The sequence below is a fragment of the Pagrus pagrus genome (genome assembly GCF_965226575.1).
Source record: "Pagrus pagrus genome assembly, contig: HAP1_SCAFFOLD_28, whole genome shotgun sequence".
Lineage (NCBI taxonomy): Eukaryota > Metazoa > Chordata > Actinopteri > Spariformes > Sparidae > Pagrus > Pagrus pagrus.
In genome coordinates, this window is record NW_028175435.1 from 337,103 (window position 1) to 359,950 (window position 22,848).

General features: G+C 42.1%; 1 long non-coding RNA gene across 2 annotated transcripts; it reads right to left on the reverse strand.

The window, feature by feature from the left end:
• Positions 1–18,177: 18,177 nt before the first annotated feature.
• LOC311253646 lies at positions 18,178–22,828 on the reverse strand. Of its 2 annotated transcripts, XR_014621760.1 has the most exons (8): positions 22,781–22,828; positions 22,524–22,652; positions 22,284–22,379; positions 20,720–20,795; positions 20,354–20,505; positions 20,012–20,122; positions 19,755–19,869; positions 18,178–18,764 (listed from the first exon to the last, which is right to left on the reverse strand). It is a non-coding gene; the product is annotated as an uncharacterized lncRNA (long non-coding RNA). The 2 variants fall into 2 exon arrangements; XR_014621761.1 differs by lacking the exons at positions 22,284–22,379; positions 22,524–22,652; positions 22,781–22,828 and adding an exon at positions 22,060–22,146.
• Positions 22,829–22,848: the final 20 nt, after the last annotated feature.

Genomic DNA, 22,848 nt, shown 5'->3' on the forward strand with positions numbered 1-22,848 from the left:
AAGAAAATTAAATACAAAAAGTTGAAAAGTAGGACTAGGACAGAAATAGACAATTAGAAAGAAAAAGGAAAAAAAAAAAAGAAAAGAAAAAGAAACAAATAAGAAATACAGGCACATCAATCAGGTAACAGTAAACTGCAATACAGAAAGCAACAGAAATCCCAAGTCAAAGTAGCGACATATAACCCTCATCACAGCAGAAATAACATATCCACCTCTCTCTAAAAATCTCAGTCCAGTAATTATACAGACCCTTTCCAAAAAATTAGAATATCATGGAGAAGTTTATTTATTTCCATAATTCCATTCAAAAAGTTAAACTTTCATAGATTATAGATTCAGGGCCCACAATTTAAACGATTTCAAGTATTTATTTGTACATAATTTGGACTTCCAGCTCATAAAACCCACGAAAACAGGAATTCAAAAAATTAGAATACTGTGAAGAAATCAGCCCAAATTTTGCAGGGCACGAATGTTTTAAACTTAGTGTCACACACTAATCATCTACTAAACTCAAAGCACCTGCACAGGTTTCCCCAGGTGTCATTAAATTGCTTCACTTTGGTTCAATCATCATTGATACCCTCCATAGGATGGGTAAGCCACAAAAGTTCATAGCTAAGGAGGCTGGCTGTTCACAGAGTGCGGTGTCCAAGCATATCAATGGAAAGTCTAGTGGAAGGGCGAAATGTGGCAGGAGAAGATGCACCAGCAGAAGAGATGACCGTGGGCTTCAGCGGATTATCAAACAGAGAAGATTCAAGAATCTGGCAGAAATCCAGAAAGAGTGGAATGAGGCGGGAGTCACAGCTTCAAAAACCACCACATTCAGACACATCCGGGAGATGGGCTACAACTGTCGGGTTCCTCGGGTCAAGCCACTGCTGAGCCTGAGCCAACGTAGGAAGCGTCTCAACTGGGCCAAGGAGAAGAAGGACTGTACTGTTGGCCAGTGGTCCAAGGTCCTCTTTTCAGATGAAAGTAAAGTGTGCCTTTCATTCGGGAACCAAGGTCCAAGGGTTTGGAGGAAGACGTGTGAGGACCTAAACCCCATTGAGAATCTATGGGGTATTATCAAGAGGAAAATTAGGGGCACCAGACCCAAAAACAAAGAAGAGCTGACAGCAAGCATCAAGGAAATCTGGGCTTCCATAACTCCCAGGCAATGCCACAGGCTGATTGCCTCAATGCCACGGCGCATCGAGGCAGTGATTAAGGCAAAGGGATTCCCAACCAAGTATTGAAGATTGACATATCGTTTTGAAAGTACCATATTTTGGTTGATTTGATGTGATCCTAATTTATTTCTTTTTTTTCCTGCAAAAACTGAGAAGTAAATGGTGATTTCTTCACAGTATTCTAATTTTTTGAATTCCTGTTTCCGTGGGAGCCAGAAGCACAAATTATGTACAAATAAACAAATACATACTTGAAATCGTTTAAATTGTGGGCCCTGAATCTATAATCTATGAAAGTTTAACTTTTTGAATGGAATTATGGAAATAAATAAACTTTTCCATGATATTCTAATTTTTTGGAAAGGGTCTGTATAGAGATGGACAATGCCAGAGCATTTGCAGGAGATTGCTGACACCTATCACAAGTTGGGGTTACCTATCACACCCTCATAAATGTTATTCAGTGCAAATTAGTATACCGTACCTATTATACCTGGTTTGACTGGCTAAGACTGTATTGCACAAATAGAAGATTTATGTACCCGTCTCAAAATCTCTGTCCAGACTTCCTCTGATATCGCTACCCCCAGGTCCTCCTCCCAGAGAGACTTTATTAAGCCTAAGGGCTCTGAACGTAAAAGAATCATTTGGTTATAGATATGAGATAGAGCCTTTAAGAGTGGTGATTGGTATCAAGAAAATCATCCAAAGCTGAGTCAGAGGGTAAATTAGGAAAGCTAGGAAAAGTGTCATGACAATGCTTCGGACTTGTAAATATCTAAAGAAATGTTGCTTAGAAAGTGAGAATTTGTCTGGAAGTTGCTGAAATGAAGCAAAGACATTATTGATATACAGGTCTTTAAAGTTATGAATGCCAAAATGTGTCCACCTTAAGAAAACCCTGTCTATAAGGGAAGGAGGAAATGCATGGTTAGCTGCAAGTGGTGCATACATAAAGAAAGTCTGTAGGCCAAAGTAGCGCTTAAACTGAACCCAGATCCTGAGTGAGGTCTTAATCACATTTTTGGTGTAGGGAAAAAGTGGAGGAGTGGATAGGGGAGTGCACTAAGGTTTTCAGGGAGACTGGCTTTGCTGAACTTGCCTCCATAACCAGCCATGCTGGGGGAGGATCAAAAGCCTCATATTGAAGCCAGTATTTAAGAATCCTGATATTGGTAGCCCAATAATAGAATCTAAGATTTGGCAGGGCCAGCCCTCCCAGTGGCTTCGGTCTTTGTAAATATTGTTTGCGCAGCCTAGGAATCTTTTTATTCCAGATAAATTCTGAAATCAGGCTATCTAGTTTATGGAAAAAAAGACTGAGGGAGGAAGATTGGTAAGCACTGGAACAGGTAGGAGAGTCTTGGGAGTATAGGGAGTATATTCATTTTAACGGAGTTGACACATGCAATCAAAGACAGATTGAGCAGAGACCATCATTCAAAGTCTTTCTGGATTCGGGTCAATAGGGGGGCAAAGTTAGCTTTGTAGAGGTCTTCAAATGTATGTGTAACATGGACTACAAGATATACAAAACTATAATGGGCAACTTTAAAGGGGAAATTTTCCAGGGGATACATCTTAGCAGCGGGGTTAATGGGAAATATCTCACTTTTGTTCAGATTTAACTCGTAACCAGATATTTGACCAAATGAATGAAGGGTGGCAAGAGCAACGGGAACTGATACAGGCAGGTCAGATACATATAAAAGTAGGTCATCTGCATAAAGGGAAACTCTCAGCTGAGTATGGTTGCTAAATATGCCTGTAATAAGGGGATTAGACCAAGGGCTATCGAGAGAGGTTCATTTGCGATTGCGAATAATAAGGGGTTCAAAGGACAGTCCTGTCTAGTAGAGCGATAAAGGCGAAAATATTCTGATTGGATATTATTTGTCCTGACTGAAGCTTGTGGGGCTGAATAGAGCAACTTAATCCATGAAATAGTTCTCCAAGGCATAGAAGAGGTAATCTCACTGAACCCTATCGAATACCTTTTCGGCATTTAACGAAACTATGGCTTCAGGACGTTGTAAAGTACACAAACGTCTAAGGTTAGAGAAAGAGTGCCTATTTCGAATGAACCCCGTTTGGTCCAAGGAAATGATAGAAGGGAGGAAGGATTCCAGGCGTAGGGCTAATAGTTTGGATAACAATTTAAAATCAGCATTCGATAAACTTAATGGACGATAAGAGGTGCAGTCTAATGGGTCCTTGCCTTTTTTAAGGAGAAGGGAAATGGAGGCTTGATTGAGAGTTTGAGGAAGGCGGCCCGATTCAGATGATTCATTGATCATATCCAATAACAAAGGGGCAAAAACTTTTGCCAAAACTTTTTGAAAATTTGGAGGGAAAGCCATCTGGCCCAGGACTCTTCCCATTTTGCAGAGATGAAGCAGCTGTATTAAGTTCAGTAATAGTGATTGGCCTCTCTAACTCTTCCGCAGCTGCTTGCTCAAGCGAGGGTATGACCAAATTTTTTTTTTAAAAATGTCAAAATCAGGAGTGACATCTTGATCAGATGAATAGAGAGACGTGTAAAATTCCTTAAACACATTGTTAATTTCCATGCGTTCAGTGGTGTTACATGAGTTAGTCTGAATTTGTGGGATAAGGTGAGATGCTGATGCCTGACGTAATTGGTGCTCTAACCATTTGCTGGCCTTATCTCCATGCTCATAGAACTGGGACTCTGTTTGTAGGAGAAGTTCAGTAGTACGTCGTGTCGTCAGAACATCGAATTCTGCCTGTAAACAGAGGCGCTATTTATATAGCTCTGGAGGTTTGCAAGTAGCATACAACCTGTCAAGTTTAGATATAAGTTGTGTCAGCTTAGTTAATTTTTTCTTTCTAAGTTTCTTCTCATAACCTGTGTAGGAGATTATCTCCCCCCGATGTATGCCTTTAAGGCCTCCCATAGTACCGAGGCAGATACATCGGGTGTTTTATTAGAACTCACAAAAAAATCAATTTGTTGTGAGACAAAGTTAACAAAATTATCATTTGAAAATAAGCGTGTATTGAGACGCCATGGTGCATGCGTAGAATTAAAGTTCTTAAAGCATATATTCATATCAAATCAAACTATTTATATAGCACTTTTCATACACGGGCGTGCAGCACAAAGTGCTTTACACATGAAAGATAAAACAATAATAAAGAAAGCGCCTCCCTCCCACCCTCCATACTGCACACACACACACACACACACAACTGACAATTGGGAGACATGGCAAGGCACTGAGGATTGAGGAAGCGCCACCTTTGGGGTCGTCCATATTGGGAGGAGTCACAGGCTGTGCCACAGGGGGCACCAGTGCTCAGGCCCCCCGACCCCAACAGACCCGAGGCCGGGCCGAAGGGACCCAAGGACAGCACCCCCAGCAGCAGCCCAGACACAACTAACCCTAACCCTAACCCTGTGGAGGACCCCCTGGGGAAACACTGGAGTTAAACCTTAAAGACTAAAAACATAAGATAGGATAAAAACCCCGACAAAAGATAAGTAAATAGAGTGAACAGTTAAAGGATAAAAATACATACGATAATGAATAAAATAAAGTAATACCGCAGATAAATAAAACAAATACAATTTTTTGGCTGTTCCACAGGTGGGGGCCATAGTGGCTAAATGCCACCTTACCATGGGTTTTAGTTCTTGGTTTTGGTATGGATAAAAGGCCGGTGCCAGAGGACCTCAGTTTCCGCAAGGGTTGATATGGTAAAAGCAGGTCAGATAAGTAGCAGGGCGCAAGGCCATTAAGACATTTAAAAAACAGTAAAAGAACCTTAAAATCAATCCTGAAGTGGACGGGGAGCCAATGCAGCGACTCTAAAATCGGTGTAATGTGCTTCCGCCCTCTGGTCCTCGTCAGCACGCGTGCGGCTGAGTTTTGTAATAGTTGGAGATTTAAAATACTCTTTTTGGGAAGACCAGAGAACAGGGCATTACAGTAATCTAAGCGACAGGAAATAAAAGCATGCATTAGCACCTCCGTACTGGCCTGGGAGAGAAACGGGCGGACTCTGGCTATGTTCTTTAGATGATAAAAACCTATTCTCGTCATATTTTTTATATGTGGAATAAAATTCAGCTCAGAATCAAAAATCACACCCAGACTTTTTACTGACTGTGTTGGATTAAGATCTTGTAGTTTTGGTAAAAAAGTTTCTCGCTCTGGCCTTCAGGACCTATAACTAAAACCTCAGTTTTGTCCTGGTTGAGCTGTAGGAAATTCACTGCCATCCATGACTTGATGTCTACAATGCAGTTAAAAAGGGCATCAATTTGCCCTGTGTCATCAGGAGACAACAATGTACAGTTGTGTATCATCAGCGTAACTATGGAAGCTGATGCCGTGTCTCCTGAATTGACCCTTGGGGAACCCCACATCCACTTTAGTTGCCTCGTAGTAATAGGGGCGTGATCAGAAATAACAATAGCATCATATTTACAGTTCGATACCGATGACAGCAGTCTATTATCAACCAAAAAATAATCAAAAGGTGAAAGTGTGATGGACCTGAGAAAAGAAAGAATATTCCCTCTTAGAAGGGTTGAAAAAGCACCAGACGTCGGTGACAGCAAATTCCTTCATAAAGGACTGGATTTCCTTAGCCGACTTCAATGGAGCGCAAGCTCTGGAGGAGGAACGGTCCAGCTGATGGTCAAGCCAGCAATTAAAGTCTCCACCTAATATTAATAGAGGTGGGTGCAATTCATCGATGTGGCGATGCATCGCGATGCGTCACGTGACGATTCGGCATCGATTAATTAACGTCGATGCTTTGCTAGGTCCGCGCATTTAGACAGAAGGCGGCAAATTGGCGGTCTGTTTTGGTCCGCCAATTTGACGCCTCTGAGGGTACACTTACTGCCGCCTCCATTGCTATCTAAATCCGAGGCGTCAATGTCCCGGCAATTGCGGGACATAGGCGGAGGTGTCGATAACGTGCACTGTTGTGCGACCCGCAGCCGGGAGTTTTAAAACCAGGAAACAGCTGATCACAGCAGTCAGTTCATCACTTCATCCGCGGATGTCAAGATGAGCAACTGGAAAGCCGCTGAGATCCGGGAGATGCTACCGTCTCCTCGGTCTCTGTAGCTGACAGCTAGCGGACACAACCAAACAGCTAGTAAATCAAATCAAATCAAATCAAATTTTATTTGTATAGCCCAAATTCACAAATCACAGTTTGCCTCAGAGGGCTTTACAATCTGTACAGAGACGACACCCTCTGTCCTTCGACCCTCGATTCGAGTGAGGAAAAACTTGCCCCAAAAAAAAGGCCCTTTTAACAGGGAAAAAAAAAATGCGGAAGAAACCTCAGGGAGAGCCACAGAGGAGGGATCCCTCTCCCAGGACAGTAGTAGCTGCTGACTGTCAGCTGTTGTGTAGCGGCAAGTTACGAACGGTCGCTACTTTCAAATTAAAAGCCCCCCGCTAAGAACCCAGTTCTAAAATCCAATGGGGTGCAATGTAAAGCTCTTATTTTGAAGACAACTTTGTTGTCACTGATCACTGCCCAACTTCGTGCTTCACGCCACGTCACGTCACATGTTTACGCCTCATTAAATCCAGGGCTTGACTGTTTTCAGTGTTTTCCGCCAATAGAGGGGGCTCTCCTGCAAGTGGAGCTTTCCCTGGTCAAAGTTAAGTAGGTCAAAGTGCAAATGTTTACATAGTCATAAAATAAAATATTTTGTGTCTTTGAAAAATACAAGTCAAATGTTCAAAAAACCTTGTTATTTACTTTATGAGTGTAGTTTTAGGAGACTGAGTTAATTGATAGGCTATTTATTTACAAATATAGCCACAGATGAAGACAAAATCAATCTTGTATGGAAAAAAGCATAAAAAATTGCAATAATCGAAGAATCGTGGCCAATAATCGAATCGAAGCTCCCATAATCGAAATCGAAACGAATCGTGAGGTACCCTTGTTGGAACACCCCTAAATGTTAAGTGATGTGACGACAAATCAGAGCGATTTAGAAAAAGGCTTTTACAGAAAGCATCGTTGTCACAATTGGGAGCATAAATGTTAGCCAAAACCACCCGGGTGTTGTGGAATCTTGCCAGCAACTATGATAAATCTGCCTATTAGGGTCAGAGATGGTAATGGAACGCACAAAGGGAACAGATTTATGTAACAAGATGGCTGCACCCCGAGATTTGCCTTGAAATGAGAAATGATAAGTCTGACCTACCCATCCCCTCTTCAATTTAGAATGGTCCGAGTCTCTGAGGTGGGTCTCTTGCAAAAAAATCACAACGGCACCAAGATGGTAAAGATGGTGCAGTATCTTACTTAGTTTTATAGGATTATTGAGCCCTTTACAGTTGAAACTAGTGAATCTAATGGCACACTCACTGGCTGAAGTTGCATTAGATGGGGTCATAGCCAGCTAACAGGAGTATTATGTAAGAGATATTATGATGATCTGAGGCAAAGCTGGAAGTGAAAACTTGACTGATGTAAGACAAGAAGAAACAAAACAAAAAGAGACAGAAACAGAAAAAGAATAAACCTTTCCGTACCTTTCCCCTCCCACCCGTCCCTCCACCCACATGGACTTTAGCAGAAGCATCCCCCCAATCTGTCACACCTCTTGAAGAGAGCCTATAATAAACAACTGAAGAACTACAACTAATTAGGCGTTGGAACTGTAACATGGGGTAAAGTCAATGAAATTACACTGTAATAAATGTACTTATAACCAAGCCAGGTAACTAAAGCTGACTAATAAATCAATACATTAAACAATCCTATTGAACAATAATACGAACATTAAGCAATAAAGAACACTTGCAGCATCTCACAATCAATTGTGTCATAACAGTAAGGCACCTATAGTGCTACAGTTTTTGCCTGAGGTATTCCTGCATTCAAGTGGTCACTAGGGCTGGGCGATATATCGATATGAAAAATATATCGATATATTTTTAAATGTGATATGGAATTAGACCATATCGCATATATCGATATAGTTCCTTGCTCCAGGCAAGCTGCTGACCCGGAGCTCTCTGCACTGCTCCCCCCGCCCCTCCTTTTTTACCACAGAGGGGGGAGGGGCAGGAACACACACTCCGGCACTCTTCAACAAACATGGAGGAAGCAACAACGTCTGCGGAGCACACACATCCCTAAACTTGTGTATGAAAGACACGTAGACTTGTAGTTCATCAGACTTGTGTTTTTAAAGACTGGACATTTGACAGGACTACAGACGGTAAGGGGAGACGATTAGCCCGGGTCAACTTCCTTAGCCGCTGTCGGACACCGCCTTTCTTTCCCCTCTTCCTCCTCCTCGTCTCACTCCAAGTGTTTGTAGAGGTGCGCATAAAGTCATTGTTGCAGTTAAAAACATATTCGTCACTGGAAGGGGAAAAGTCCACAGTTAGATCCACTGGGAGACCATGGGATTGAAATCCGAAAAGGATGTCATGACTGTATTGAATCCTACTTGTGTGAGGAGGATTGACAACCAGTCCCAGTGTGAGATTCAGCGTGGCCGTCAGGAAAAGTAAAAATACTATCTACCATCTTCGACTCAAGCGCTACAAAACTATCTGAAAAGTGCGCATAAGAGCGTTAAAGACAGGATGCCACTGGTTTGGAAGTTAGTAAACACTGTTGAGTTAATAAACAACTAAAAACACACACACGCCAACGCCTTCTGCCGGTCGCCACAAGAGCAGCGCCCAATATATATACACTCACCGGCCACTTTATTAGGTACACCTGTCCAACTGCTCGTTAACGCAAATTTCTAATCAGCCAATCACATGGCAGCAACTCAAAACATTTAGGCATGTAGACGAGGGCCGTTTCTCAATACCCAGTACGCAAGTTCGAACTTGTGAACTCCGGGAGTCTGGACTTGCGGAGTTCAGTTGGAAGAACGAACTCCCGGGGGACGGGAGGACGGGAGAACGGGAGGACGGTCTTTCTGCAATTGGAACAGGAACGTACTTGATGACGCCATCGTCATCGTCTTCGCTGGTTTCGGCACTTCAACTTCTGGTTATTTTCTGATTAAAATAAAAAATAAACCCAATAAAAAAACTCCGTTTCATTTGTATATTTTAATATATATTATATGCAGATATAATATAGAATTTTCTTTTTATACAGATATGAATATAGAATTTCAGAAAAGTGGCTATATAAAGGGCGAGTGGCGGGAAAATATTGTGGGTTTTATTGTAGTGGACAGAGCAGTGACGCAGCGGCAATTGAAGCACTAACTATCTATTTATTTTGTTATTCATACTGTTATCGTTAATATTGTTGTCAAATTGACGACATATGGCGCAGTTGGTCGCTACTTTAATCGCCGGGGCGATGTACAAGGAAGCGGAAGACGAAGCGGACTGTTTGAGGAGGAGCATCCGCCGGAGGAGTGCCGGCATTCGGCGACGGACAGAGAGGAGGCGTGCCATCCTGGCATGTCTCTCTGGAAAAGTTAGTTTGTGTAATCATAACATTTTATTTAGTCCTAATTTAAAAAAATGACGTGACCTTTTTGAAAATTGCTGTTATGTTTAACTACAACACCTATAGGTTTGTTCACATAACTATATAATGCATAGAATTTCAAGTCTAACAGTTTTATTGTATGTGGTCCCTGTCAAATTAACTCAACTACTTTTACTACATTGATTACTATACATGATTAAAAACAGACTTCATAATAATAAATCGATGATTACATACACTATAATAATAAATAACTAATAAATCAAATATTTCCTCTGATATAGGACCAAGGCCCTGTGCATATGTATGCACAGCTGAATGACCAGGTGCCTATCCTGGCCACATTCTTTTCTGGGGCTGAAGTGAAGCCGGCGTTCAGGCTCTCCAGGGACAGCATCACCATGCTGCTCCAGATGTTGCCCCGGGAGAAGAGCCATGGATGGAGCCATGAGCTGGAGGTGCTGGTGACACTCTACTGGCTCGCCTGTGGAGCGTCGTACCGGGTCACCTCCAATGTCTTCTCTGTACCACAAGCCACTGTGTGCAGGATTGTGCACAGGGTTGTGGAGGAAATGATGACCATCCTGCCTAGAGTGATCCACTTCCCCAGGGCTGAGCAGATGGCAGAGGTGGGGGCTGGCTTTGCGCTGCTTGCCGTGCATGAGGCATTTCAGGCTGCTGCTGGTGCCATCGACGGGTGCCATATAAAGATTGTTCCTCCTGCTGAGCCACAAAAAAAAAGCTATATAAATAGAAAGCTCTTCCCCTCCATTATACTCCAGGGAATGTGTGATGCCAAAGGCTCTTTCCTGGACATTTATGTAGGTCAGCCAGGGTCAGTGCATGATGCACTGGTCCTCCGGAGGTCACCATTGTACCACCAGGCCCTGTATCCACCAGCTGGATACTTTCTACTGGGAGATGGAGGGTACCCATGCCTGCAGCGCCCTGTGGCCATCATGACCCCGTATCGCCAGCCTGTAGCAAGTATGAAAACATACACAGACACGCACACACAGATAATTTGGGGAGTTTCAAATACACTATACATTTTCACATTTTACATTTAAATATTTCTTTCTAACCTTGAATAGCCCAAGTTGAAGCCCGCTTCAACAGGCACCATTCAAGGGCAAGGAACATAATTGAGCGCACCTTTGGGATCCTCAAGACAAGGTGGCGCTCAATCTTCCTGAGGGCCCTTGAGATCCGGCCCGTGTTTGCCCCAAAGGTGGTTGGTGCCTGCTGCATCCTCCACAACATATGTGTTGTAGCTGAGGACATCCTGGAGGAGGAGGTGGAGCAAGAGGAGGACGAGATGGTGGAGGTCCCCGGCGGCGAGGCTGACCCAGGAATTGAAGAGGGGGATGAAAGGGGCCTGGCAGGGAGGGAGGTCCGGGGACGTCTGGCTGCCCAGCTCTCTGCTCCTCGGGACCTGCCTGCATGTCTGGGTGAACATGATTACATCTAGAGAGTAAATATTCACTCGCGCTCTCTAGATGTAGTCATGTTCACTTGGGAGTGTGTAAATATGTACATATGGTTAGATGTCAATGTATATATTGTGTAAATCAGATGAATATAGATTGTATAGGTGTAAATATGTTGTACATATGTAGTATGTATTTTTTTTATATTGTATTTTTTTCAGGTTAGCCCAAATTTAAATTCAATGAAATCACTGTAAATTATATTTTTTCTTTTCAATGTAATTGGTTTTGTTTTTTTGGTTCATTCTAATTTAAACACAACTGTAAATAAAAGTATATATGTTGTCTATCCAATGTTCTTTTTTGTATAAATGTAAATAATTACACATATTGAATATGTACAGTATCGCTTAAATATGAATTGTCTCAAACACATTTTAAACAAAATTTAATAAACACAAGAACACAGAACAAAAAATAATTAAATATCACAACACACAACTAAAACTTATTTACAAGCCTCTCAAACAATGAGAGGTACCTCTCGGTCCTGTCAGCTGCTGCCCTCTCCCTCTCCTCCTCCCTAACCAAGGCCTCTCTCTCTCTCTCATCCTCTCTCTCAGCTTGTCTTTTCAAAAAGTCCAACAGTTCATTCTCCCTCTTCCTCTTTCGTCCTGTCCTGCTTTCCTCTCTTTCCTCTCTCACTTCATCTTCCTCTGCAGAGGTAGAGGCCGGGGTGCTGCTGACCACGCCACCTGGCGTGGCACTGGCCACAACCAGGGGCGGGTTGATGGCATGCTGCCCCTGGAGTACAGCGTCCATGAGGCTGTACCACTGCCAGGTGGCAGCGGTCACACTCCCGGCCTCTACCCCTTTCCCAGTTGGTGGGTCTTTTAACTCCTAGAAATAAGTTATTAATCATTACATTGTGACACTGAAAGTCTTTGTTTGGTTTAATTTATGACATGAGAAAAAGTATTTTTTTCAAAAATCAGAAAAATCCAACAGAGCTTTCCATCACCATTTTAAACACAAAGATATAATTGGTACCTTATACTTGTCCTTCAGATTGTTCCATTTTTTTTTTTGACTGTTTGGCAGTGATGGGAAGGCCACATATTCTAACAAAGTCCCTTGGAAAATACATAAATACATTAAATTGCATACTCCTCCATAATATGGTTTATGACTGGCAAAGTCGAACCCTTCCCCAGATATACAGGCTATGATGAAAATAATATACTCACTCCCATCCCGTCTTTGCAGAGTTTTTACGCCCTGTGAAAAGGGCCTTGTTCTCCGAGCGCCATTTGATCAGGGCCCGGGTCTCCTCAGCTGTCCCTTGAATGAAATTACGGTCGACAGATTTAATACACAAAACCGTACATTTTTACACTTCTGATGTGTTTAAGTAGTCAAGCTAATAGGGAACAACAGGGAGTATGAGCGGATAACGTTACGCGTTTTGGTCGGCGACAAGTGCTTCATGTTAAATGAAATATAAAACTTAAATAAAACCCTCGCACCCCACACAGACCAATTTATCCGGTATCAAAAACCCTAAAGTATTTCGTTTCAGACACTTACCCATTAAATGCAAAGTGAACGGTCACGTTTTACCACTACAACGATACAGAACCAGCGGGCGGCTGATTTCAGAGGGTCACGCCGGGACACGGCTGTAATCTGCGGGGTAGCAGTAATGCTAAGCACCCGGGCCAATTTGCTAGCAGCTAGCGGAGTACGATAGCTGTTAGCGGGTGGTTACCACCGAAAACGTCGAAGCAAAAACTACGTGCGGCAGTAATGAATCGACCACAGCACTAATTTGCTGTTATAACATTCTCGTACAAAAAATTAAAACTTACATTTCGTGACCCTAAATCAAACGTTTAAAACTTGTAACTTACAGTTGTGAGTCCGCTCCTCGGCCATTGCTATCACGAAATGCATTCTGGGATACGTAACTTCCAAAAGTCCACACAAGTCTCCACCGATGCATCCTCGATGAAACGGGTGGGGCGAGAACACATCCGGGGTATTCGACCGTACTTGGCCAGATGCGAACTTTGAATTGGAACAGTACTTGGTCCGGTGCTGATGACGTTTCTCAAGTCCACAAGAACAGAAGTACAGAGAAGAACGCATATTGAGAAACGGCCATGGTCAAGACGATCTGCTGCAGTTCAAACCGAGCATCAGAATGGGGAAGAAAGGTGATTTAAGTGACTTTGAACGTGGCATGGTTGTTGGTGCCAGACGGGCTGGTCTGAGTATTTCAGAAACTGCTGATCTACTGGGATTTTCACGCACAACCATCTCTAGGGTTTACAGAGAATGGTCCGAAAAAGAGAAAATATCCAGTGAGCGGCAGTTCTGTGGGCGCAAATGCCTTGTTGATGCCAGAGGTCAGAGGAGAATGGCCAGACTGGTTCGAGCTGATAGAAAGGCAACAGTAACTCAAATAACCACTCGTTACAACCGAGGTATGCAGAAGAGCATCTCTGAACGCACAACACGTCGAACCTTGAGGCGGATGGGCTACAGCAGCAGAAGACCACACCGGGTGCCACTCCTGTCAGCTAAGAACAGGAAACTGAGGTTATAATTCGCACAGGCTCACCAAAATTGGACAATAGAAGATTGGAAAAACGTTGCCTGGTCTGATGAGTCTCGATTTCTGCTGCGACATTCGGATGGTAGGGTCAGAATTTGGCGTCAACAACATGACAGCATGGATCCATCCTGCCTTGTATCAACGGTTCAGGCTGGTGGTGGTGGTGTAATGGTGTGGGGGATATTTTCTTGGCACACTTTGGCCCATTAGTACCAATTGAGCATCGTGTCAATGCCACAGCCTGAGTATTGTTGCTGACCATGTCCATCCCTTTATGACCACAGTGTACCCATCTTCTGATGGCTACTTCCAGCAGGATAACGCGCCATGTCATAAAGCGCGAATCATCTCAGACTGGTTTCTTGAACATGACAATGAGTTCACTGTACTCAAATGGCCTCCACAGTCACCAGATCTCAATCCAATAGAGCACCTTTGGGATGTGGTGGAACAGGAGAGTCGCATCATGGATGTGCAGCCGACAAATCTGCAGCAACTGCGTGATGCTATCATGTCAATATGGACCAAACTCTCTGAGGAATGTTTCCAGTACCTTGTTGAATCTATGCCACGTAGGATTAAAGCAGTTCTGAAGGCCCGGTACTAGCAAGGTGTACCTAATAAAGTGGCCGGTGAGTGTAAATGCTGCCCTTACTAGTGTTTGTCATATTTTGTTCTTTTGTAATGTTCGTTATTTGCATCTGTGGATTTGTTAGAGAGAAGAAAATCTGTAATTTGATTTTAATAAGCCTTTTATAGTTGTCAAACTAAAAAGAATTTGATATTGTACTTTACTCATATAAATATATTTATTTCAGAAAAAGATTGGCCTGTTTTTTTTATAGGCTATTTTCATTTAAGATATTTTTTTATTTAAATGTGCACCTTACGGAGCTTTGATTTCAAAAAAGGTACTCCTGTTGTTATACAGTATGTTTACATTTTATTGGTATTTGAACAGCTGAGCATTTATTCATGAACCAGGTGAAGAAACCCGTTTATTATTTTTTCATTTGATTTTGCAACTGTTTACTGAAATAGCCGGTTTCAATAAAACTACTTGTGACATGTCATATTTGGCTTTGACTGAACATTTGCTCTCACTTTGCGGAAAAAATATCAGGATATATATTGTATATCGATATTCAGCCTAAATATATCGGGATATGACTTTTGGTCCACATAGCCCAGCCCTAGTGGTCACCATGAGCCTTGTTGAAGAAAATCAAGACTGGCAGGAGTAAACAAGAAAAATAAATAAATAAAAAAATTGGTGTCATATCAGAACTGTAGTTCACTGAACACATTAAGAAAACATGACATCCAGGATGAATGGCAAGTGTAGTCCTCAGGACTAGTAACAGTAGCAGCCCAATAGCAAGTTAACATGCTAAATAGTGTCAGGAGTGCTGTGATGTAAAGCGTAGAGTGCGATGGGCCCGGTCCAGCATAGGTTTGTTATCAAGACCAAGTATGTCTTGTAGGAGCTGGGCAGCAAACTCGGTAGGACGAGGACCTTCTGTGCCCTCAGGCAGGCCAACTAAGCGAACATTATTCCATCTTGAAAGACCCTCCAGGTCCTCGCATTTCTTTGACAGGGAGTCAACAGTGGCGGTTGGCTTGCTAACGTTAGCTCGGAGGTCGGATAGCTCCATGTCAAATCAAATCAAATCAAATCAAATTTTATTTGTATAGCCCAAATTCACAAATCACAGTTTGCCTCAGAGGGCTTTACAATTTGTACAGAGACGACACCCTCTGTCCTTCGACCCTCGATTCGAGTGAGGAAAAACTTGCCCCAAAAAAGGCCCTTTTAACAGGGAAAAAATGCGGAAGAAACCTCAGGGAGAGCCACAGAGGAGGGATCCCTCTCCCAGGACGGACAGACGTGCAATAGATGTCGCATGTACAGAGCAGATCAACGAGATCACAATGTATTCAATTATAAGCGATGGTTGACAGGAGTGAAAGTACACAAAGATGTATTACAGCAATAATGATGAAATGCACATGGAAATGTGATTACTAGTGATAACAGTAGTAATGATCAATGGCAAGGATGGTATGTAGCAATGCAGTACGATAATAGTAGTGGAACGTATGTAACAGAGATGTGACTAATATTAGCGACAGTAGTGGTGGGTGTCAGGCAGGGTCATGGCAGTAGGTGCATCCACGATCAGGCAGGGCCATAGCAGTGGGCGCATCCACGATCAGGCAGGGCCATAGCAGTGGGCGCATCCACATGTCGTGAGCATTGTCTGAGCGCTCGAGGTCCGTGATCGATTCGCCATATAAAGCAAGTCTGTTCTTAAAGGGCTCCAAAGCCGCCACGATCTCTCTTAACTGCTGCCGAGATGGTGGTATCAAACTTACTGAGGATGTCCGAGCGCATTTCGTCCATCATCTCCCTCATGTTCGGCAACAGGGTGATGTGGCCGGGTGAGCCATCTCTCCACTGGTCACTGCATGGCGCTGTGCCAGCCTGTGCAGGTTAATGTGGGGCAGCGCTGCGGGTGATTAAAACCAGGCGTGTTGGTCGCCGCTCTCCCGATCTGCTTCTGCTGTGCGGTGAGTCTGGCGTGTTGGTCGGCGTGCATGTCCGTGTCTCCCCGTCGTGTTATTAAGGTAGGTACCCTTTATTATCTGCTGTTTCATCGCAAATTTATTTGGCTCTGGGGCTTCATCCTCCCGCTGCAGTGCTGGGAGCGACAGTGAGCCGGCGGGCGCGAGCAGGTTGGGTGCAGTAGAGCTCAGAGGTATGCTGCTCGTATTTGTCTGCTGCTGCAGTTTTTCACTTATTGCCCTAGTTGTGACACATTCTCTTTTGCTGTGCAGCGAGGCTGCCGTAACCAGCGGTCCCCCGTTCTCCTAGTTCTGCATCTATCCATTTGGCGTCCTGGTGCGTTCCAGTCATCGGCCACCATGATAAGGGTTGCTGCTGTCCTGGCTCGGCTCCAGGTGGACTGAGATGTGTCATACTGTCTCAGGTCACTGTATGTGGTTACAGCCTCAGGCCCAGTTTGAAGGCGTCACGCCATTATTGTACCCACACCACGAAATCCAGTCCGAGTCCAGCAGAGTTGGCTCACCTGTCTTCTCTTGATTTAACACATTATTTTCCTTTATTAATTGAAATATCAAAGATTGTTTTGTGGATTTAATTTAGGTTGCACTTAGTTTATTATTTGTTTGCTAATAGTTTAGATTGTCTTTATTGCATTAAGCTGATTTTGGGTTAAAATATTATTTTCTTTCTTTGTTTAATATTTGATCCAAACCTAAGTTGGTTTATATTGTGGTGTTAATTTTCTTAAATTCCTTAGTTATAAACTGAATTTGTTATTTCCTTTTTTTTTGTGATATATAAAATATTTCTATTTTGTTCTGATATTTTCTTTGGGTTTCTTTGGTATTAATTAATTGATTAATTGTGTATTTGGTTTCCTTTTCTTGCTTTTTAAACCGTAGATTCCCCCAGAGGTCCCCACACTGTGCCTTGTGTTAATTTTGTGTTTTTCTTGTTTTACAACAGGTGCTGAGGCCCAAGCGAGTGGCAGTCCTCCCCTGGTGGTGGTGTTTGACACAGTCTTTTGGTTGCAGTGCACTGTTGGTTTATAGTTTGGATTTTGTCCCTTTTTGAGTTCCCTGCCGCCATGGTGAGCCCCAGCTCACCATTGTTTCTTTTGCCAGTGTGGTGGCTCTATCTGCATATTCCCCCTTGGGTCAGCTAAGCCTGCAACCCTCCTTTAGTCATTTTAAGCCATTTTGTTAAAGTATATTTCTTTGAAACCACGTCCTCTGGCCCTCGTGATTGTACAAACCTGTGTTGGCTAGGGCTGCAACGATTAGTCGACGTAATCGATTATGTCAACAATAAAAATTTGTCGACGCAAAACTTTTGCGTTATACCGATGCCTAGAGTCTTATGCCGTTCCTCGGAGAGGTGGCCAAAGTTATGCCGATTGCTGCTCAGCGGCTTATACCGATGCCTAGCCTTATGCCGTTCCTCGGAGAGGTGGCCAAATTTATGTCGATTGCTGCTCAGCGGCTTATACCGATGCCTAGAGCCTTATGCCGTTCCTCGTAGAGGTGGCCAAATTTATGTCGATTGCTGCTCAGTGGCTTATACCGATCCCCAGACTCTTATACCGTTCCTAGGAGTGGTGTGCCGCTGTTATGCCGCTGATATTCCGCCGACACATGACGGTGTGTGCCGCTAGAGAGCGTTATGCTTCTGAGAGACTGCTGGATGGGTACCGTCCCCTGATGGATATGCAAATGTAATGCCACTGGGCTGGTTTTACGACAAGTGCTGCCATAAATGTATACATTGTTGTAGTCTTTTTTAACAATGCTAACTTAACACATTGCCGTAAATAAAGGAACGTAGGCTATGTGTTTCTTTTGGATGTTATGTTGGTGGGACGTAGGCATATAGACAGTAATTACACGTGGGATTCTTGCAATATGATAGCAAAGTAATATGTCTAAATTTGGGCCAATACACTACTTAAAGCTAATGAAAGCGATAGCCTTAGCTAACATGGCTACTGTAAGCCCAGCCACCGTAGCCAGTCTGACTAATCGATAGCAGAAACTTTGAGCCAACCAACTAAACAATACTTCCTGACAGGCTTCCTTTACTAGGAGAACACAACAATACATTACTTCGTATAAAAAATTCAGTCTGAATCATTGTATCAAACAACTGTTGGAAATTAATGTATTGGGGTATTTTCTATGATCCACCTTCAGATAGTCTGAAATGACAATCCACATATGTATTGTTTACACCACATATTACTGTTAATTCAAACATTTGCTTGAGAGTGAAGATTCAGTTAGATAGACATACTAGTACATTACTAGTATATGAAATGTGTTTCTATGAGTATTTTAGGCTAATTGGACAGGGTAAATACATAACAAACATTAGAGGGTGTAGTCATTTTTTATTGTCAAAAACTCTCCATAACACAAACAGATAACCATTGTTGAACAGGTCAGGAACGATTAGTTGCTGGAGGGTGAATGGTTCAGCAGAGAGACCTGGTGAAAGTAGGAGGAGGAAGATGAGAGAAATGAGAGAGAGTGAGGGGGACAGAAAAAAACAGAGCTTGCAGAAAAGCTTGAAGAAAATTTACAAAAAAGTCTAGTTCGTTGCTTTCTTCTTGGCAGAACACAAATGAACCATTAGTACTACACTAGGGATGAGAGATTCATTAAGCCTGACAATGACACACTGAAAGGATAATGGTAACAGGTGTGAGGCATATTAAAAACAGTGACTTCAAACTACAAAAATATAGTCTAGAAATGGTTGTTTTGGTGTTAGAGGGTTATTGACACTGTGACTGATCTAACTATTAATCACAGTCATGGCCTGTGGGAAGTTTTGGGCCAATGAAAACCCTCATATGTGGACAAACAAAAATTCTGCTGCAGGCACAGGTTTGGAGAGGTGACCATGACCACTGGGCTGAACAGCGTGCATGCTATAGATAATGTGTGAAACATCAACCGCTAAAAAGGCAACTCATACTGAGTAGCGTTTGAGAAGAATGCTTAGTATTTTTACTTAAGTATGATTTTTTTGCAGTTGGCTGCAGACTGCAGTTGGCCTCACAAAACAATGCCCGGTCCCCCACTGACACTGACACTGAAAATGACTCTTACCTCTTGCTTGACCCCCACTGACACCATATCTCTTTCACTTTGTTATCACTTATGGTTCTGTCTGTCTCGTTATCATGTTGTCTATTTATTGTTTATTGTTTGGCACACATAGCTTCGAGACCAAAACAAATTCCTTGTATGTGAAAACCTACTTGGCAATAAACTTCTTTCTCATTCTGATTCTGATTTTAAGACCAGAAGTTGAAATTGAGTTTTAGTTTTAATATTTTAGTAATGTAACTGTATTCATACAGATTTTCAGTACTCTTTCTACCACTGGGTTCCTCGTACAGAGCTCATAGCGCTTACCAGAGGGGAGGAGTTTGAACAGGTTGTGTCCAGTTGTGCACAAATGTTTCCTACCCGTTTTAATCGCCTGGTTCCTCTGTCGGAGCGCAGGTATGGCTACAGAACCCTGGGTGAGGTGGCTCACTGTAGTACCCACGACTCTCTCCTCTCCTCCCTTGCCCAATATATCCTTGAAGAAGAAGAGAGATATGAACAGTTAAGGTTGACATTACAACACATTACAAGTGTTTGCTGATATGAAATGTAGCTCAACAAAGCCAAAAAACTGCAACTGAGCGCACTGTTATGAATCAGAAAACTGGCATTTATACCTCCAGGGAAGGATTTGTATAGCAATCCACAGGCAGTGCAAGGTTCAATAGTGTACATGCTTTTGAGTTCTTCTTGAAAAGCAGAAGAAAACTTTTGAAGATTCACAACACCTATTGAGAAAAAAACAACACATTAATACATAATTAAAACACAGAAGGAGGCTAGTGAGGGAGGCCACCAAGACACCTATGACTACTCTGAAGGAGTTAAAAGCTTCAGCAGCTGAAATGGGAGAGACTCTGTATACAACAACTGTTGCCCGGGTTCTTCACCAGCCAAAGCTTATGGGAATACTTTTTATAGGCACTGTATATACATTTGCTTACGTTATTGTTACTTACTTTGTAGCCATCTGTAATGTGCTCTCTTCCGGAACCATTTACTTGATACAATGTCCCTAAACGTCTTGCATACAAGTGCAATCTTTGCGATGGCCATCTCCTTCCATGAGGATGACTTCCAGAAACACCTCCACAAGAAGTTCATCAGAAAGCTGTGCAGACAAATTCAAATAAAATTTTAAAAATTACTGCACCAAAACTTTACTTGAGTATTTATCCAAATTAGAACACTGATGTACTTTGTACCTTTTGGCATATATGTGGATGTGTTGGGTTGCACAAAATGTCAGTGAATGATGATGATCGCTTATGACTGGTAATTACTATGCAAGTAAAAATTGTAGTTATCATTGAATAATAAAGTACCTCCTCAAAGTGCGTTGTGTGAGGCCCTCCTGTTGTCTGCACACATTTGGCACCTGGGGCAGTTCCACTTTCCAACCTGCCAAGTCATGGAAAAGGCATTAAGTTTATTTGTGGAAGCTTGAATATGTAACTGCAGCACTTGAACTCTTTCGTGATTAGTTGAAAAACAGTGGTGTGATGATACACCCAGCTCATGACAGAGACACTACATGATTTTGGGTTCACGAGAATGAGACGTTTTTTGAACACTATTTGCAAAGACAACTTCAATGATGAAATATGTGACTGGAAAAATAGTGTTTGCACAAAATGCAAAACAATGCTGATCCATCGTGAAATGTTTTAAATAGTTCTTATCTTGTAATGAACGTCATTTCAGTTCTAGTGTGTGACCTTGTTACTGAACTCCTTTCCATAAATTCAAATGAGAAATTAATAGATAATAATAATAATAATAATAATAATAATAGTCTCTCAATACTTAAAGTGCAAACACAGACTGACACATTTTTTGTTCAAGCGTGATAAAGACAGCTGGCTACAACTACAACGACAATTTGCGTAAATTGTCGGTCACAGTAGCAACACCATGGTTTAGCATCTGAAGCTCGCAGTCACTCGCAGATGCTTGTAAAACTTCAGCTATGCTATCTGTGGGTGTCTTTGCATAGTGCTCGTGTTAGCCGCAGTGTACGGCACTATTTTGTAGTATTAGTGCTTATAATAGTGCTTACATGTTGTTCCCGTCTTGTCTGTCACCGTGTGCCGCTTATTGCTTCCACCAAGCACTCTAAATGTTGCCAGTTGAACGTCAGACTCCGTTATACGAGCTGCCGCTCTGCATTTGTTCTGTAGCTACTCATATCGCGAGACAGCTTTTAACCTCCACGAAAAATAGCTTAACGATTTTATATCGCGAGATCTCGTGGTACGGGATGATTGTTGATCACTATACTAATTTGTGACATTTGTGATGCTGCAATAATGTCATTGCTTAATGTATTAGAAAATGACATAGACTTTATTTTCTTCAAAATTGCTCTAGGGGCTTCTGTTAGAAATTAAAAATGTTTTTTATTTTGACATGTGTATTTTTGTGCCATTTTTAGACGTTCTGTTGTTTTAAAAAAATATATTGACACTTTTACACAGTAAATGTTTTTATACAAAAATGGACTACTGTTATCAAATATCCACTTGATTTGACAAATTTGGATGGGTAACGCTACATAAATAGAAGACAGACTTGAAATATTGCCCTATGCTTTACCACTCACCTAACCCTAACCCTAACCCTAACCCTGACTTGCAAATACTGTTTCTAAATGTTAATACATTACCATTCCATCTTGTTCCACAAAAAGGTGGTACTTAGCAGAATACATTCTGCTTCATACCGGCAGATGCTGAACCGCTGTGTTAGCCACTCGATGACTACCTGGAACAATTTTTTTTTTTATTTGTCATTGTGGTTTTATTGTCACAATTCATTTAATCCCCCGGGCAAGAAATAATTAACTTTTTATTTGTCTAACTTGGATACAAAAAATTATGTTGTACTTACCTCTGGCAAAATGACCTCAATTAAGTAGGCATCTCTTTCAGCAACAGCCACTTGTTTGGCAACAAGCCCTTCTAACCTGACAATGAGTTCTCCTGTCTGAAATATTGATAATGACAACATTAATATTTGCCTTTATTTTCATATTGTATGCATTTCATACGTAGAGACACCATGAACTATTTTTTTCATTTGTAAGGTGTTTATTAATATATTAGCATTACATGCATGTATAATCTTTACCTTTATGTCGTCAAAAACAGACAGGTGGTCAGCATAGAATGCTTTCAGTGTTGGGTCTTATCCTGTGTTCCTGAACAGGTACATTCTGTTTGACAGAATGCGACCTGACAGAAGATCTATCTCCAAACACTGAGAATACAAAATAGTTTAATCAGTCCAAATACCTTTAAAAAGCAACATGTCAGGTTTGGAAAAAGGATGTCATTATTCTTTCAAACCAAACCCCAAACCCAAAAAGGGAAATCTGTCAGTAATACCTTGATCTCTTTGTCAGTCAAAATGCTGTCTGCCTGGGTGGATTCCACACTATCTTTATCCCTGCAAG